Source organism: Cannabis sativa, chromosome 1, assembly GCF_029168945.1.
Source record: "Cannabis sativa cultivar Pink pepper isolate KNU-18-1 chromosome 1, ASM2916894v1, whole genome shotgun sequence".
NCBI classification, from domain to species: Eukaryota; Viridiplantae; Streptophyta; class Magnoliopsida; order Rosales; family Cannabaceae; genus Cannabis; species Cannabis sativa.
The window spans coordinates 3,496,381-3,501,996 of record NC_083601.1 but is presented as its reverse complement, the minus strand read 5'-3'; the positions used below and the strand labels follow the sequence as shown (position 1 = coordinate 3,501,996).

The window sequence follows — 5,616 nt, the reverse complement described above, 5'->3', positions numbered from 1 at the left end:
GCGTTGCACAAGCCGAATGGCATTCTTCTGAAAGCAAAGGTACCGTAGGGACATATGAAAGGAGTCTTCTCTTGATCTTCAGGTGCTATAGCTATCTGGTGGTAGCCAGAATATCCATCAAGAAAGCAGTAATATTCTTGCCCTGCCAATCTGTCTAGCATTTGATCAATGAAGGGCAAAGGGAAGTGATCTTTTCGTGTTGCTTTGTTGAGTTTGCTGTAATCGATGCAGATCCTCCAGCCAATGACTGTTCTTGTAGGAATCAATTCATTCTTTTCATTCTTGATCACAGTCATTCCACCTTTCTTTGGAACCACTTGCACCGGGCTAACCCACTTACTATCTGAAATAGGATAAGCAATTCCAACATCCAACCACTTAACTACTTCTTTTCTGACCACTTCTTTCATGGGTGGATTGAGTCTTCGTTGAGCGTCGATTGTCGGTTTGGCATTGTCTTCCATGAGAATTCGGTGCATCACTGTTGAAGGACTGATTCCTTTGACATGACCTAGTGTCCAAGCGATGGCCTTATTATGAGCTCGGAGTACCCTCAGAAGTCTATCAGTTTCCACATCAGAGAGAGAAGCTGAAACAATAACTGGCAGCTTTTTATCTTGACCCAAAAACTCATACCTCAAGTGACTAGGAAGCACCTTCAATTCAAGTTCTGGAGGCTTTTCAGTAGATGGCTTTAGCTCTTTTGGAACTGCTCCCAATTCCTCAAAATATCTTCTGTTCAAGGGCCCATAGGAATCAAGCCACTTCACATAACCCATGACCTCTTGTCCCTCTTGCTCCGTCAATTCATCTTCGGATAAACTTAGTTCAAGAGGATCATCTAGCAGCTTTTTATCACCCACAATTTCATCAATCAAGTCAATGAAGAAACAGTTATCACTTGCCTTTGGGTACGTCATAGCCTTTAGCACATTAAAGACCACTTCTTCTCCTTGCACTCTCAGCTTTAATTCACCCTTCTGAACATCGATCAAGGCTTGGCCAGTTGCCAAGAATGGTCTCCCAAGAATGATTGGGACATTGCTATCTTCTTCCATATCCAAAACGATGAAATCAGCTGGAAAGATGAACTTGTCAACTTTAACTAACACATCCTCAATGACTCCTCTAGGATGGGCTAGTGATCGGTCCGCCAATTGGAGAGTTACTGTTGTTGGCTTTGCTTCACCCAGCTGCAATCTTGTAAACACTGATAGAGGCATCAAGTTAATGCTGGCTCCCAAGTCACAAAGTGCATTTATTCCTTCAATTCTCCCGATAGTACTAGGAATAGTGAAACTCCCTGGATCTCTGAGTTTGGGAGGGAGTTTCTTCTGTAGAATGGCGTTGCACTCTTCAGTTAGAGCCACTGTCTCATAATCCTCCATCTTTCTTTTCTTTGACAGAATTTCCTTCATAAACTTCACATAACTTGGCATCTGCTCTAAAGCTTCAGCAAAGGGAATGTTAATGTGAAGTCTTTTGAAGACTTCTAAGAATTTGGTGAACTGCTTGTCTAGGCTTGACTTTCTAAGCCTTTGAGGGTAGGGTAATTTCACATGGTGATCACTATTAATTGGTGGAGACTGTTGTGGTTGTGTTGGGCTGTCAGTAGCCTTCTCTGATGTGGGTGTTGGTGTTGGCATTGGTTGAGCTTCGTTCTCCTTTTCTCCATTCGCTAGTTGTGGCATTTCAAGACCATCATAATTTTTACCGCTTCTCAGGGTAATTGCTTTGCAGTTTTTTTTTGGGTTTACTTCAGTTGTGCTAGGCAGATTCCCTTGAGGACGGGTTGCTACTTGAGTTGCTACTTGGCCCATCTGTGTCTGCAGGTCTTTGATTGAAGATCTAGTTTCAGTCATGAATTGAAGCAATAAATCTGTTTGCAAACTAGAATTTCCACCAGGGGTTTGTTGCTGATTAAACTGTTGGTTCTGATTTTGTTGCTGATAGAACCCACTGTTTCTTCAGTTATTACCCTGGTTAAACCCATAATTGTTGTTGTTATTCTGTGAATAATTTCCAATGGCTTTAGCTTCATCCATTGGCAAATCATCCACATCTGGTTGACACTCTGAAAAGTGATGACTTCCTCCACATAACTCACAAACAACTTGGGCTTGTTTAGCTTGCCCTGCAATTAGCTTTGTCAATGCCTCAACCTGAGCTGTCAACTTTGTGATGGCATCAACCTCTAACACACCAGCTACCTTCTTTGATTGACTCCTTTCAGTTGGCCACTGCTGATTGTTTAGAGCCATCTCCTCGAATAGATCATAAGCCTCATTAGCACTCTTTCTCATAAAGGCTCCACCAACTGCTGCATCTATTAGAGTTCTAGTGTTTCCTACCAACCCATTGTAGAAGTTGTGGACCAGCATCCACTTCTCTATACCATGATGAGGGCACTTTCTGATCAGATCTTTAAACCTCTCCCAAGCCTCATGGAGAGATTCATTATCTTGTTGGCAGAAGTTATTGATTTCTCCTCTCAGCTTTGCAGACTTGGTTGGAGGAAAGAACTTTGACAAGAATTTCGTTGCCAGATCATTCCATGTGGCAATAGAGTTGGGTGGCAAGGAGTTTAGCCAACTCTTGGCTCGTTCTCTAAGAGAGAATGGGAACAGTCTCAGTCAAATAGCATCATCACTAACTCCATTAACTTTAAAAGTTTCACAAAGTTCCATGAAGTTAGAGAGATGCAGGTTAGGATCTTCAGAAGGGAGGCCACCAAACTGAACTGAAGACTGCACCATTTGAAGTATGGCAGGTTTGATCTCAAAGTTGTTCGCATCCACTGCCGGTGGCCTGATACATGACTACACTCCCGTCAGAGTAGGGAGAATATAATCTCTCAAGCTGCGGCCATTAGCTTGATCTTCCACGGCGCCACCATTATTACCGTTATTACCTCCGTTGTTTGCAGCATCAGCATTCACATTAGCAACCATGATTTCTGAAGTTTCAGCAATTGCTGAAACTCCTTCTTGCCTCTTGTTCTTTCGGTTTCTCCTACAAGTTTTCTCGATTTCAGGATCAACTGGTAATATGATATCTTGTCCTTGACGGCGCATACACTTAGGATTCCTGAAATGGATCACGAAAATATTGCAAGAAAAAGGTTAGAAAAATCAGCAAGAGAAAATATACCAAAGTAGAAGTTAGTATAATTTTATGTAATATTAATCTTTAAACAACTCCCCGGCAACGGCGCCAAAAACTTGTTACGAATTTTATGTTTATTACGCAAGTGTACGCAATCAAGTAGTATCTCACGCAAGTGAGGTCGATCCACAGGGAATTGGATTAAGTACTACTAAACTATACTTATGATTCTATTTGGTAAAATAATAAGTTTGCAATTTGAAAGTAAATTACTCAGAGAATTAAAGAGAAAATAAACGAAGATTAATCACGATGAGAGATTAGGGAGGTGAATCCTGTTGTTAAGCTACCAATGTTAATACCTAATTGCTATCCTTATCTCAATGTGAAGGACAGATTATAAATTAACCTAACTCTTTTCAGATCTTTTAGGTTCTAAATAATATGTTCTCTAATTAACTTCTTAATTAAATCAACACAAAATCAGCATTAAGCAATAATCTATTAGTCACTGAGGCTATGTAAATACTTTCGTTTCACATCAAAACCTAGACTATCCAAATTTTAGCATTCTCAATTCTCACTTTTCAGATTTCGAATTGAGATCATTGAACATGTAAAAGGTGATCAAGCTTGCACATGGAATTAAACACAAATAAAGATAGTATTCACACATAAGATGAAGGAATGGCAATTATTTATTAACTAGGCATAAACTTAAACAACATTCATCATCCTCCCTTATTGGAAAATTTAGTTCATAATAACTCTAAAAACATCCATGATTAATTCAGAAACAAAAAAAACAAACATAAAGAAGAATTTAAGGGTAAAAGAAAGAAACTAGAAGGTGATATTGCTCCAAGTCTTCAAGATAGCTTTCTCTCCACTTGCCTCCACTATTTAGGTCTATTTCTGCTTAATTCTGACCTTCAGTGTCGTATTCCTTATATAGGGATGAGTAGTGTGCCTCCAATTGAGAGAAAAATCAAAATTAGGTCAAAACCACGACGTCCGTACCAAGTCGCGACTAGCCCTTAAGCTGGTCGCGACTACAGGCAATCCTCGAAAATCAGAGGTTCTGCCAAATCTCGAAGTCGCGACCAGAGTCGCGACCTGGCTCTCATGAAGTCGCGACTACTGTAGCTTCTGGAACCGAATTTTCCAATTTTTTTCCAGTTTATCCCAGTTTTTTGCCATTTGGCTAAGTTTGAACTTTAACACTCCGGGAACCTGAAATAATAAAAATTAAGCGTAAAACTGCTCCAAAAGACACCAATAGACGAGATAATGCTAACTTTAAAGACCCGAAACATAGGCTAATTATAACCTAACAATCACATTCTCTTATATACAATGATGTCACTGCATCTAATGTCTATAAGATAGAAAACATATATTAATTATTAAACATTAATTTTATATGTTATTTATTTTCTACTTACATTTTATTATAGAGCATTGTTACAGTAGAACCTCTATCTAAGAATACTCTATTAAAGAATAACCTCTAATTTATTATAAAAAAATCAAGTCTCAATTTGGGCCAGTTATAAATAAGAATAACCTCTAAGTTGTAATTAGTTATACAATTTTTTAAGTCCCGTATTAACAAAGTATACCTTTATATAAGAATAATTATATCTTAATAAAATATATACATATATTTTGTAAATTTATTTATGTAGAATTAATAATTTTATTTCAAATTGTATTACATGTATAAATATTTTATTTACTCAAAAATAATTCTATTATGATATAGTATTAATGATAGTTTATTGTTATTATTGTTACATTGATATTTTTTTTTTGTATTTTGATTTTTTATTTTCTAGTGTAACTCTATTTTGTTATAACCTCTTAATTAGAATATAATTTTCTTGGTTCTAAGTATATTCTTGGATAGAGGTTCTACTGTATTAGGTATTAGTGGTGCTTATCACTATCTAGATGTGTAAGTCCTATGATTGGTTAGTGATACTCTTTAAAAGTTATTAATCAAATTATATGAGACATGATACTTAATTGTGCCAATAGACACTTAGGAAAATACTAAACATCAATAACTCTTTTGGCATTACTCTAATTTTTTTTTTATTAAAATGTATATTATATTAATATAAAATTATTACTAATATGTACTTTACATTTTTTTTTAAAATAAATAATAATTAAGAAAATATTATAATATATAATTTTTATTTTAAAAATCAAAAGATTATTTGCTATAAAATTAGAAAAAAAAATTAATAATTTAAATATATGGAATTGATTAGTATATAAATATTTTTATTTGTAAAATTGTTTTTTAATTATAAATACATTAATGTATTTTTTAAAAAAAATGCAGTAGAAAGAATAATATATAGAATAAATCATTAAACAAATAATAATGTATTTATTTAGAAAAAAAATTATTTATAGAAAAATACATTTAGAAATTGTATTATTAGAGTTATCCTTTTTTTTTTTTTTTTTTTTGTAAATAACTATTTGTTTTATTTATTA

General features: G+C 35.3%; 1 non-coding gene across 1 annotated transcript; it reads left to right on the top strand.

Annotated features, from left to right (window-relative positions):
* The first annotated feature begins 2,391 nt into the window (after positions 1 to 2,391).
* Positions 2,392 to 2,498, top strand: LOC115708547 (small nucleolar RNA R71). The gene has a single exon (XR_004010038.1). It is a non-coding gene; the product is annotated as a small nucleolar RNA R71 (small nucleolar RNA).
* The last annotated feature ends 3,118 nt before the right edge of the window (positions 2,499 to 5,616 follow it).